Genomic DNA, 14,666 nt, shown 5'->3' with positions numbered 1-14,666 from the left:
CAAAACGGCCTTCGGCTCAATCATTCATGTCAAAACGGCCTTCGGCCCAATCATTTATGTCAAAATGGCCTTCGGCCCATACATTCGTATCAAAATAGCCTTCGGCCTATACATTCGTGTCAAAACGGCCTTTGGCCCATTCATTTATGTCAGAACAGCCTTCGGTCCACTCATTCATTTCAAAACAACCTTCGGCCCACTCATTCATGTCAAAACGACCTTGGGTCCATTTATGTTTATCAAAACAACCTTGGGTCTATTTATGGTTATCAAAACGACCTTGGGTCCAATTATGTTTATTCATGTCAGACTTACGTCCATAATCCCAACTAGCAATTCATAAAGCTTATAAGGGAATAGACAATTGGACATTCACAAGCATTCAAATATCGATATTACTCACAGTGATCGGCTTGTGGATTTGCCCTGGAGCTTGACCCTACACGTTTCATGAACACAAAAGGGTCATTAACAGTTCAATCCGTTCTTTAATTCACATATTCCTCTTTAGGCTTTATTAATATCTCATTAACTCATTTACAATGCTTAACATATGCCTAAGAGTGCTTGCGAGTGAAAGAGAACGGAAAACAAAACACAAAATGCAAAAACAGGATTTCAGAAAATAGGGTCCCCGCTCGAGCGTGGACTTCCCCGCTCGAGCGGACCCTTAGGTCTGCGAAAGTACTGGTTGCCTTCAATTCCAGCTCGAGCGTGAACTCAGCCGCTCGAGCAGACTGCCTGTCTACATAGCTCCCCGCTCGAGCGTCAACTTACCCGCTCGAGCGAGAACCATGTCTGCAGAAATGCTGGGAGCTCGATTTCTCCACTCGAGCGGCACTTCACCCGCTCGAGCGGACATCGAAAATCTGGGTTTTCCAGATTGAGTTCTTGAGCTTCATCTCGACATTCAAAGGCTCTAAATGCATGATTTCAGTCCAAACTTCACATAATCATGTACTAACATGGTACAAACATAGAATTACAACATATTGAAGCTCAATTTCATAATTTATCTACATGCATGGCTCATTTTCCACCAACTCATTACCAATGTAACCATTTCATGCATTCAAAGCTTCTACTTCCATGGATTGTACATGCATGTGATGAATTAGCCACGTTCTCAACTTGGATAACCCAAATGGTGATCAAAACATGAGTTTCCTTTAACATTACATATGGATTACACACATTTGTGCTCAAACATGCAATTTCACTGTAATTTCTTACATGCATGCACATATTAAGCTTCAATTCAACAATTCCAACACAATTCCATTTCAATCTTACTCTTGATCACCAAATTAGCTTGAACACACAAAATTACAAACTATAATCCAAGAATTACTCACCTAGAGGTTTTGATCTTCAAAGCTCTAGTCAATTCTTGAGCTAAATCCCCAAAATTTCCAAGCTTTAAGCCAAATTGCACAATTTCTCTCCCTTTCTCTCACCAAGGTCGGCCCTCACTCTCTCACAATTGAATCCCTCAGATTTTTGAGTTCATAAGAGTTAAAGGGAAGTGTAGTGTTATCATACAACAAGCCCCACTAATATAATATTTTAATATAAAATATTTGGGCACTTAATTCATCAATTTAATCAGTTTAATCTGACCAGAATTAATTTCTAATTAAATTTCACCGTAGGCTCTAAAAATTATGCCAACCGCAGTGGCGTAATCAATTTCGGGTTCTGTAGCCAATAAGGCCCTCAATTTAATTCCAAAGCAGATTATTCAAACAGATATTCCTACGGTGGACAGATAGAATTCTAGAATCACATATATCACATAATGGCATACAAAAATCATATCAAAACATATAATCACATACGTATTAGGGACCAATTAGCATATTACGGAACAGGGGCATCACAGTCTTCCCCCCTTTAGGAAGTTTGGTCCTCCAAACTTATTTTACCTTCAGTCGAAGCAATTCGGAACACTTTTCATTCAACGGTTCCAACCCTTGTTAATAGTCATTCACTTAGTCTTGAAATCAAGCAACGCTCTATTCTCAATCTGTCATAGATTTACCTTTTTCCGCCATACAAGGCTTGTATGGTGCCATGCCAAAACTAGAGTGTAGGTTGTTGTTGGGAGCAAAGTTTGCCAATGATGGATAGACCTTTCCAACTCCCCTGAAAAATCTAATGCATATCTTTGGAGCATTCCTCCCAAAAATCTAGAAAGTTCTTTCCGAGCATACATCAATTTGCGGATGGAAAACAGCGCCGAATCATAATTCAGTTTCGTAACAAATTCATAATTTGTCCAGATCATATACACGTGAGGTTACGAATAACCAGTTCCATAAAGGAACTTCCGGGTCCAGGTAACATAACAGAACAGAAGCTGAGCCCCCATTGCCTGTTGAAGGCTTTTTAGAATTCAAACACATTTAGAATTTTTGTCTAAACAATAGATACTGGGACTCCATGTAAACGAGCGATCTTATCGATGTAAACAGTGGCTAGTCTACAAGCATCATACAAAATTTTATAGGGAGAAATGGGCAACTTCAATAGTTTTACCTACAATAGCCCAAATGGGACTTATACCTTGGGTGCTCAAGGTAGCCCCACAACGAAATTCGTAGCCACATATTCCCATTTCCATTCCAAAATGGAGAGGGGTTGAAGTAGTCCTGCCACTATCTGAAATTCAACTTCGACCTGTTGGCACCGAAAAATATTTAGACATATTCACCAACTGCCCTTTTCAAGGTAGGTCACCAATATAATTATTTCAATGTCAGTTAACTTTATCACAGAAGTTCAGTCTATTCCGTGTCACAAAAGTTCAATTCATTCTTCAATAATTCCCCAATTCACGATCTGATTCGGTATTTAGCCCAGTGACTCATCACAATTATCCAAGGTCAATTAAAAGTCTTCAGGAATATAAGGTGGATCCAGATACTGATTCCCGAAACAACAAAGGTAACATCGAAGTAATTACCCACACAATACACATAGTCCGTATATCCCCATAGTACCAATTGTAAAATACAACAACACTGAGGCAATCGACTTCTAATAGAATACACGTATTCTTAGTTCAATCAACAGTTTACGGTTTGCAATTCACAATTCAGTTCAGTATTCAATTCTCTGTTCCATCGAGTCTTTCTACTTTATCTGGTAGTCGTTAAAAGCATAAAGCAATTCATATACGTAAATCCCCATGATGTCCAGGCACTATCAAAGGAGTCAATCGCATGTCAATACAATTCACACATTCTCAGGGTTCCAATCACAGAATATAATAACACTGGGTGGTTATATACAAAGCGTACCGAATTCATGCACTTTTCAGACAATCAGGGTTTTTTCAAAGTTTCTTGGATGTTAAAACATTTACATAATACCAAAGGATGACATTGCAAACAAAACAAAGGAATAATCGTCTCGGAATCGAAGCACACCCGTTCGCGACCGTCGGTGGCCGATTCCAGATCGATTAGTCAAACCCACCCGTACGAAACCGTCGGTGGCAAAAGGTATCTCGATCAAAGGTGCTACATAGGCTTAACGTCCCCTAGCACAAAAGGACGCCCCAAGAATGTCATCAAAACAAACATAATACCACTCACCGTAACCTGATCTTCCAAAATCCGATAACACTGAAGCAACCACTCTCCCATACACAACATATTCTGATCAGTCAAAGACAAATGTTCAATACCGCTCAAAATCAAATCAATCTACCGTCATCGGTTCCCATAGCGTCAACAAACAAAATGGAACAACACTCCTTACGACACCCAATCACGGGGTTTGTACAATTCGGTTCATTTTTAACACGTATGTCCTCAATAGTAGGGGATTGGTTCTCGACAATGTTCATCATTAGATCAATCTGTTGACAGCCCACAAAAGGTCTTTCAAATAAGTCAAGTATCCCAAACAAATTCAAGTTTGGGTCTATCAGTTTTTCTGCCAAGAATTATCTGGCTATTTATTCATAAGCAATTCTTAATCCCCTTTTTACAAAATCAAATTAGATAGAGGGTCTTATTGGTCGATCCAAACAACGGTCTTGTCAGATTGGATCGAACAAAGGTTCCATCAAATTATATCAAATGAGGGTTCCATCGGAACAATATCAGGCAAAGGTTCTATCAGGTCGAATCAGATAAAAATTTTCTCAAATAGGGCACATTCGGTTCTGTAAGGCATACTTCGTTTGCTTAGGTACATGGTTGATAATTTCTCAACTGTCCTAAGTTCATCAGTTCTCAAAGTCACATCAGGGTCATTCATCACAACTGTTTATATCAAAATGACTCAGGTCATGTATAATACGACATTGTTCACATAAGTCCAGGTGTAGATGCATTTGCATGCAGTTGTTCATATCAAAAGGTATGTATCATAATCAAATCAGCAGTTCCCAAATAAGTCTTATATGCAAGTACATAGTGCACAGTAACACGGTAAACAAGGTTTCTCAGTTACACATAACATAGGATTGTCACGCAAAAGTTCCAAATCAGTCACAAAACATAGACTTACGAGTCAAGCTCAGTTTAGTCACGCAGTTCAGTCAATTTTCTACCAGTCCCACATACATAATCCATAATTTGCAGAGTTTATTATTTGGGGTGCTCAACTTAGTTATACAATCACAAGGTCACAATTCCAGTGGTTTAGTCATTGACGACAGTAGTATAACAAATCACCCTGAGCAGGGGTTTAGATGTACAGGTGCACGTGCAGAGTTAATCAACATCCCGATACATATTTCACAATTTCCCCAAATGAAGCATATACATTCAATGAATACGGTCTCGATCTGATAGGTCTAACCAATCTAGATACACATGCAGCAGATATGAAGGAATATGCCGATCCGAATCAAATAATATCCCAAGCAAAAATGTACATATGTACTAATTCAAAACCAATTAACACATAGGCATTCGTTTATAAACAGTATAGATACCGGGGATAACAATCGCAGTATTCTGAGTGCTTTCTAGGACGAGTACAATTACTTTATCTTGATTAGCAATTCCCACCATTGGTACTAATTCAACTGAGACGGAAGATTTACTCGCATTTGTTCAGTTCGGGGACAATTCCTTACCATATGGTCCATTTACCACACCTATAACAAGCCCCCGAAATCCGACAACGACTCCTCGGCGTTTCTTCCACTGGCGGTGGCAAAAGTTCTTACCATAACCGCAACTGACGTTGTTGTCTTAAGATCTCTGCTATTTCTTGTACCATTCTTTCCAGTCTATCAGGTCAGGCTGTGAAAGAGTCTGCCAACTCGCATGCCCTTATTAAATCATGCCAAATACGGAGACGTCCAGTACAAAAATAAACACATAGTCACACATAGGCACGTCTTTATATTCTCATTTCACATATCGTACGTAATTAATCACATGCGTAACAGATAATTGCATACTTACCAGATATCGCACGCTGAACATTTACCAAGTAATTATATACTCAAATCATGTTCATATTTCACATAGACACCCGTAGGCAGAATTGAATGCACATAAACAACTTTTCATGTATGTGCATTACAACAAAACAAACTTGTTGTACACATTAGTGTAACAATTTATATCTCATATTCGAATCATGTCTGGTACTTCTTTTAGCGTGACATATCATGTTGGTCAAGCATATCAACATATCTCATACATAGGCCACGGTATTATTTCCCCCGGGCGAGGGCCTGTGCCACGGTATTATTTCCCCCGGGCTAGGGCGTCATGACCATAAGCCACAGTATTATGTCCCCTGGGCGAGAGCCTCCGCTAAGGATACCACAATTATGTTCAAAGAGAATTTGAGCAACCACGTATACCAAACATAGCATCTCCGAGAACTTGTCATTTCATATCATCAGGAAATAATTGAGGCTAAACACAACCTTATAGAGTTCTTATTTGCTATCTGATTAAACTTGCATTATACTTTATACAAAAGATTCACAAGTATGCATACACAAAGGAGTACATATATTTAGATAATTGCAATGCAAGTAGTTCACAAATTTATATCACATAATTACTCAAATCGAAACACTTAAGCATATTCTTGATACTTTCAAGGTTCATATCAAAATAGTTAAGCATATTATCAATGCTTCCAATTTCATGTTAATGCATCCTAGATCTCATCTAGACGCTTATTGCTCTTTTTGGACAAGTGTGTGAGTTATTAACTCGTGCTCTGATACCACTCTGTCACGACCCGAACCCGCCCCCATGGGTTATTAACTAGTGGCAGTTTGTATTTACATTACTGTTTTATGTCAGCCTTGAGTTTTATCTATGTAATTAGATTAATTTCTGCAGAAATGAAGTATTCAGTTTATTACACTCTGTTACGTATTGTGAAGTATTGATCTCAATAAAGTTAAGTAGGACCAGTTGGAAATAGGCATGTATGGATTACATTACATGTAATTTCCATGCTACGCATCCATGATTGATCTATGTCGTTTAGCTGTATTGGTATACGTGACCATTGGTGAGTCGAGTTACGATTAATGTAACGAAAACCGCTTTGATCCTATATCAATATAGTTAATGGACAAGATTGTTTGGATACTCTGAGGTCATGATAACAAATTTCTGAGCTCACTAAAGTTAAGCACATTTGTCAGGTTACATATGTGGTCCAGTGGGAGATTGTTAGATAATGTCTCAATGGGACCACATATTTAAATGTGGTGTTATCATTTATAAGAAGCCTACAATTTAAGTGATTCAATTTAGTTAATAGGCTTAAGGGTATATGTGTCATGGACCTAATGTGTAGATACTAGTTGAGTAATTTCTATTTCTATGAGGGGCAGAAATAGAAATTAAAACAAAATTGGTTAAGTTGGTTTTCATAGAAACTGCCACACGGTTTTGTTTTTTGAAAACCTATTTTAACTTTAAGTTGTTATGGTCCCTAATCCTGCCTGATAAGAAAAGAACTTCCAACTTCTTCGATATCCTCTCAAGGAGAAACTAAAGGTACTAATAAGGAAAGGATTGGAAAGCAATAACAAAGGCAATACAAAATGTGGTATTAACAATCACGCTTCCGTTTAACCATTACGATGGAATCAGGTACGTTTTTGTTTTGTTTTCTTGCTAATACACATGATGCATGATCCCAACTCTAAGGTTTTATGTTCTGAAAATTTATCTGACAATAGAGAGCATCTAACTCACGTCCGCTGCCAATTGTCTTCCTTGTCACCAAATCCTGAATAAGAACCGAACTGGGGGAAAAAAAGAAACAAAACGATAAAGGTTTTCAGGTAAGTTGACTAACACATAGCAAATTAAAAGGAAAAGAACAAAAGATAAAGAAAGAGAAGCGTTGAAAAGGAAAAGAAATTAAAGTGTAGTGTAAAAACATTATCACTTCTTCTTATTTATGATTGATTCCTTGAAAATACTCCCCATCATCAACCAAGCAATAAAAAGTAACCCTCTTTGAGTTGAAAAATATCGGGCAACATCCATTTTACTACCTATGGTATGGTTCGATGGTGGTTTAGCCCATGTCTTTTAAAAATAATCCTATACCTCATGTGATTTTAGATTAAAAAGTAACTTTAACTTCGTTAATGGTAACAATAAAAAGACAATTATACCATATATGTTTTTCTCGTCTTCTTCTATTTTTGGCTCTCATTGTAAAAAAATATAAAAAAAAATTACTTCCATGACTAAGCAAAAAAAATTAAAAACATAACACGAGAATCATTTAAGAAACTAGAGTTTTCCAAATATTTTTTTTAACAAACCTAATTTTTAATTTTAATTAGATTTTATGATATACATGTATACTCAACACTGTGTATATATAGAAGCTGTAATTAATTTTTTATTTAATTTGTTAAATATATATATATGTATATATGTACATGTTTAATTTAAAATGTTATTAAATAAGGTAATTTTATGGTAATGAATTATGGTGTTTAGTTTAATTTATGATTTAATTTGTTATATATATGTATGTTTATGTTTATTTTAAAATTTTATTAAATAAAAAATTGGATTAAAAATTAAAAATTAGATTAAAGTAGTTTGATGATTTAATTTTTTGATAATAAATTGGTATTTAGGCTAATTTATGGTTTAATTTGTTATATATATACATATATATTATGTATGTTTAATTTAAAATTTTATTAAATAAGAAATTGGGTTAGAATTTAAAATTAGATTAAAATAATTTTATGATAATAAATAATAGTGTGTATATACTTTTATATATACAATGTGTGCTCAGAAGGGGTAGGTTTTTTTTTTTTTTTTTTTTTTGTTTTTTTTTTTTTTTTGAACTGGTGAAATATTGGAAACTACAGCGAAACATCAAGCAACAACAACTCCTTCAAAGGAGTAGTAGGAGACCCAACCCACCCTAAAGGTAGAGCACCCTTCAAGTGAGCTGAGGCAATCCCGTGGACCACACTATTTGCTTCTCTAGGCACCCAAGAAAAGGAGATGGAGGAGCTCAGACTCAACGAATGAATGTCCAGAATGCATGCACGACAGTCCCAAGGGGGAACCAACTCTGATGTTCTTAGCTCAATGACCGATTTATTGTCTCTTTCCACTTGGACGTTTATGAGACCAAGAGCTTGAAGGAATACACACGCCAGTCTAAGAGCCCTGGCTTCTCCTTGATTGACTGAGGAAGCTTGGACCAAAGCGACTACCATCAACCAAATTTCCTTCGTAATTCCTTACAACCACAACAATAGAGGCTTTCCTCCCATTTGGGGTGAAACTCGCATCACAATTAACCTTAAGACAGCCTTGGAGGGCTGCCTATTTAGAATGGGGTTGAACAAGTGGGGTACACGCTGGGGAGGATAGAACCTCCTAAGAACAAGAGAGGCTAACTTTCCTCCAAAGAGACGAAGCTTGACGAAGAACTTGTAATGGGTCTACTGGAAAATGATTGAATACCCATTCATTTTGAACCTTCCAGATAAACCAACCCACAACAGCTGCAATTTCCACTCTTTCATTTCTCTCTATATCATTCACACAATGTTCCATGATAGATAGAGTCCATTCTTTAGCTGAGGAGATGACTCCATAACCTGATAAGAAGCCTAGGTTAGACCCAAACCAGACCGCTCTGGTCCAACTACAATGAAAAAGATGTTCAATCGACTCCACGCCAACTCCGCAAATGGGACAACTTTGAGATGGGGCACATCTGCGGCAAAAAAGGTTTTCCATGGTAGCTAATTTGTTGCAAAAAAAACCGCCACCAGAAATTACTAATTTTTGTGGGACATGGAGCGTCCAAATTAATTTCCAGGTCTTCGGGAGTGGGACCGAAGAAGAGGCTCCAGAGTTACCCTTGGATTGTTGTTCCTCAAGAGTGACTGGATAACCACTCCGGACTTCATAGGCTCTTGACGTATAGCACTAGACCAAAGAATCATCGTGGCCTTCCAAAGAGATTGGGATAGCAACAATGATCTTAGACTCTGCGGGCCCCACCAACCCTTGTAATTTGTGAAGATCCCAATCTTTAAGGGTTGTGTTGAACACATCCCTCACCAAATGAGCTTGACACCCCTTCGGTTTAGGCATTTGGACTTTGTAATTCCAGGACTGAGGAACCCACTAATCATCCCAAAATTTGATTGAGTTGCCATTGCCCACCTGCCGCCGTAACCCCTTTTTTAGAAGCTCTTGACCTTGAAGGATATTGGTCCCGGAGAAAGAAGGGGTTCTACCCCTATAGGCTGTTAAGAAATCAGTATGTGGATGATACACTCCTTTCAAAATCTGAGCACAGAATGAGTGAGGGCGCGTGACAAGTCTCCACCCCTGCTTTGCTAGAAGGGCTAGATTGAACGCTTTAAAATCTCTGAATCCCATCCCTTCTTGGGATTTGGCCATAACCAAGCTGTCCCAGCTCGCCCAATGTAACCCGCTATCCAAAGGATCCCCACCCCACCAAAAATTGCTTGTATAGGAATTTAACCTATCATAGAACTTCTTTTGAAAAACAAAACATGCCATGGCATTGGTGAGAATTGCCTGCACCACTGATTTCACAAGACCCTCCTTCCCTGCTTGGGACAACAACTTCTGTTTCCATCCTTGCATTTTACCCACAGCTTTTTCAATTGAAAATCCAAACGCTTTAGATTTTGACGTGCCCCAAAAGGAAGGGAGACCCAAATACTTCGAGCCAACATGCATTGGATTTTGAAGTGTAGCTGAAAAGATGATCCCTGACTTTTCAAAGTTAATGAGTTGCCCTGAAGCAAAGTTGTACTCTTCCAAAATAGACTTAAGGGCTTGGCAGTCACTCCTATTAACTTTAGCAAAAAGCAGAGTGTCGTCCTTAAAGAAAAGATGAGTGAGAGTGGGGTAACCCTTTTTCAGCTTAATCCCCGATAGCTGTTTGTGACGCACTCCCTTTAGCAATGAGAGAGAAAGACCTTTGGTAACCAGAACAAAGAGGTAGGGGGAGAGGGGATTTCCTTGTCATAGGCCCCTCATTGGAATGAAGGTAGCTCTTTTCAACCGATTTGCAAACACAGAAAATGATACCGTCGAAACAATTTCCATTATCCATTGGGCCCACACCCTGTCAAAACCCATTCTTACCATTAGTGTCCACAAAAAGTCCCATTGCACTCGATCATATGCTTTATTAAAATTCAATTTGAGTTCCATTTCATGTACATCTCCTTTCTTCTTTAGCTTGAGATAGCCAACCAGTCCATACCTGGGCCTACAATAATACACCTTATGAGGTTGCAATTCTTCTACCTGACATCAATATCATCTCTTGTGTTCACCAAAAAGCTAGACCACCTGCCGAACCATTTGGATCCACATAACAGTAATTTGGAAAATGCAGACTTCTCATTATTCTTTCCAAAACAGATCTTCGATTCTTTGTTTCCATCAAGAAAACCATCCTTGGGTGATGGGTTGAACACAACTCTCGGAGGATTTGGACTATCAAGGGTCGCCCAATCCCCTGATAGTTCTAGCTGATTATAAACAAGGATCTTGTGGCTTTTCTGGGTCAGCCACCACCACCCTTTCGAGACACTAAGTCTGAGAGGCCATTGGATAAGTGCAAGGAACTTGCGAAAAAAGATCATCATCATTAAGGGATTCGGGCACTTCCTCGCGTACTTTTATTTTAAACAAAGTGTTTTGTTGATCAATTAGTTTCAAATCTGCTTTCTTCTTAGCTAGTCTTCCCTTATTACCTATCTTTTTTATTCCAATCCCCTTAGCAAGAGCAGGAGATGAAGCTATGCTAAAGGACTGGTCAGACGTAGGCCTGTGCTCCAACTTCAGAACCTCGGAAGGGTAGGGTAGTAAGGAAGAGTCCTCACGAGCTTTCCTTTTAAGAGAGAGCCCATTAAAAGCTAAGGATAATAAAACTTCTGGTACTTCTGTGATCTCCATACACAGTGGCATATCATAGGGCTTAGGGGACAGGCTTGGTGTGTCACACTAGTTAGGGAGGAAAGGGTGGTTGGATGAAAATGATTGTGGGCTAGATTGAGAAGCGGGGCTATCAGTCGGTTCAGTAACATAATATGCTGGCCCAAAATTGGTTGGGCTTTGCATCTTATTGTGTACAATACTAGGCCCAAAAGTTGTAACGATCGTGAGAGGAGACCCAAATGGGTTTAAACCAGTAGGAGGGGTGTTAATGCTTATAGGAGGGGTGGGAGACTGACGTACCATATTTGTTTCATTTCATGCTTGAAGGCCACGTGTGGTATACTGTTGCATGATACGTGTCTCTGTCCTATGAGAGTGGAGTAGTAGTGGCGGTTGTGGACATGATGCCTCTGTAGTGGTCATGCCGGGTTGAGCCTCATCTGTTGTACCTTGCATCTTTTCCCCACTCGCTAGTGCCTGAGAGTTCTGCTACCGAAGAATAGGTCGAAGGCTCTCTTCTATCTCATTAATCTAATTGTTGTAGTATTCCACTGTCAAACCCAAATTTTCTAGCCACCCTTGTTCTAAGCTCAAGGCCATACCCAGATTGTCACACCCCAAATTCGGGTATGATCAACCGTGGCCCACAGGGTCTTAGCCCAAGGCATACATAAGCCCAAACCCGAATCCATAATCACATTGAACAATTATACAATAGTCCAGTAATAAATAACCAAACTCAATCCAATAACATGCCACAAGTATAAACGGAAAAACCAACCGTAATCAATACCATCCAAACTTTTGAGATATAAATAGCCCACATATCAAAATAATCCTAAATGAATCTCAATAAAAATAAAAAGAAATATGCACAAACTTGACATAACAACCTAAAACAAAATAAATGAATGTTCTAGAGGTCCATTCAATTGAGTCCCTGTTACGCCATGAGTCCACTTTAAGTCCTTCTAACACCTGGAAATGATAAACAACTAAGTCAGCTGATAGCTCAGTGAGTAGCAGCATAGATAGTATATACAATTTTGAAAACAATGATCAATTCCAAAATAAAATATATATCACAGAAACTAGATTGGCATATAGTTTTGATAAAGATAATATGTTTCAAAAAGAAGGTTTCACAGTTCAACAGTTAAAATATTCATGTCTCTCAAGAACATAATAAATGACATTTTTTACTTAAAACAGATTACAACATGAATACCAATAATTTTTTGGATACCAGGAATAACAAGTACCATGCCACACAATTCTCAAGGCAATAAGCCCGTTGGATCCAATATCGAACCAAAAGTCATCCTCGGGGTGGCAACCCCGAGTCTTTTCTCTAAGACGATCCGATTAAAGATCACCTAGCCTAGCTTAGGTCTTTTCCTTACAATCGTTGAGCACTAAAGTCATCACGGCCCAACCCAAATATGTTCCCTAGTGGCCAGAGTCACCACACACAGTGGAATAATTTCCCTGGACTAAAATATACAAATGGTCTCAATAATCAATACAATCCAATTTTGCAAAACATGGTAGTTCACCAAAAAAGTTTAGTTTATACCAAAAGAGATTTGGGACCATTTGACTGGTTCAATACAATCCAGTTTATACCAAAAGAGAACGACACTTCCGAATTTACTGCTTTACACCAGTTTTCTGAACAGATTTGAATACATCAGTTTATATAGATTTTTACTCCCAAAAATTATGAGAAACTTCTGATATGCAATTCAATATGTAATTAATTTACTATAAAAATTTTAGTTTAAAATTCATCCGTTTAATATGGTTTCTTGATTTTTAAATTTTGAATCTGTGAGTAGAATTTTTAGCCTACAATTTACACCCTCCACGTTGCACTCTCACAATCCAACCCATTACCACCCAAACACAGCTTCAGCCCTTCACCTTACCAAAGCCATACATGCTAGCCTCCAAATAACCTCTGCACACAAACCATACACTATACATGGGCACATTATTTTTGTTTCTCTCACAATTATGGAGACTTAGGCTCTCATATAGTGAACATAAAACCCTAATAAGCTTCCTTACAAACAACCACTTCCATGTTTCTTTATAATATTGAATTCTATTTTTTATTATCTTTTCACTAATTAAATTAAATATAACTATTAGATCAAAATATACTTAATAATTTGTTCTCTATTATTATTATTACTATTTTTTTTAACAATAAATCTTGCCCCTAAATTAAAAACTTTCACCATAAATTTATTTTAAATTTTAAAATTAATTAAAAGACTCTCTAATAATATTTAGTTTGCACTTATAGATTCACAAGCAAAATATTTGAGATTGTAAAATAATTATTACTTAATTATTTATTTGATTTGTATATTCTGGTTGTCACACAGATGTATTAGAATCCTCTAGAGTTTGTTTCCTGAAGTGATCCCTGAAGTGGGGTGATCTAACGGCTCAAAATGAAACTAACCAAAACAACGTTATTTTGGTTAGTAATTTCCAAAAATTAAAATAAAAATAAAAAAAATTACTTTAATTCAAAACTCCTTCCTGCAGATCTAATATGAAGCAAAACGATGAAGAGAGAGAGAGAGAGAGAGAGAGAATGAACCTTCTCTCTCAACCGCCTCATGATCTCCAACTCCAGCAACATCTCCAACCCGCGACCCCTCTCCTCCCCTCCCAACCCCTCTTTATCCCCCTAACTTGTTCCTGCAGTACCATCAACACCACCACAAGTTTTTCCTCTACAAATCTCACTTACACAATCAAGAAAGGCGACACTTTCTACCTAGTCTCCACAGACAATTTTCAAAACCTCACAACCTACCAATCTGTCCAAATTGTCAACCCAAATCTAATCCCAACCAACCTTACAATCGGTGTCATTGTAATTTTCCCGGTGTTTTGCAAGTGTCCAAACACAACCCAATTGCAGAACAGAGCCAATTTTCTCATCAGTTATGTTTTCCAGCCCTCTAATAACCTCACTTCCATTGCTTCAATGTTTGGCTCAACAACACAGTCAATAATTGGTGTCAATGGTAATCATCAGATTCAGCCCTTTGAAACTATCTTTGTACCTGTTTCAAAACTTCCTAATTTGACACAACCTAGTGGTGTTTTTGTTAATTCAACCTCTAGGGAGAATGGGAAAAAAGGGGTTGTGGTTGGATTGGGAATTGGGTTGGGGGTTTGTGGGATTTTGCTGGTTTTGGTTTGTGGGTTGTTTGGTTACAG

At 37.9% G+C, this 14,666-nt stretch overlaps 1 long non-coding RNA gene across 1 annotated transcript in view; it reads right to left on the bottom strand.

Annotated features, from left to right (window-relative positions):
- Window positions 1-12,184: 12,184 nt before the first annotated feature.
- The window catches only part of LOC145820062 (uncharacterized), a 72,236-nt gene continuing 69,754 nt past the window's right edge, over window positions 12,185-14,666 (bottom strand). The window contains exon 3 of the long non-coding RNA XR_014360980.1: window positions 12,185-12,401. This is a non-coding gene — a long non-coding RNA (uncharacterized LOC145820062). The remainder of the gene's footprint in view (window positions 12,402-14,666) is intronic.

This window comes from Camellia sinensis, chromosome 2 (assembly GCF_055761805.1).
Source record: "Camellia sinensis isolate YWXY chromosome 2, ASM5576180v1, whole genome shotgun sequence".
NCBI classification, from domain to species: domain Eukaryota; kingdom Viridiplantae; phylum Streptophyta; class Magnoliopsida; order Ericales; family Theaceae; genus Camellia; species Camellia sinensis.
The sequence above is the reverse complement of the archived record's forward strand: the minus strand, read 5'-3'. Positions and strand labels throughout refer to the sequence as shown.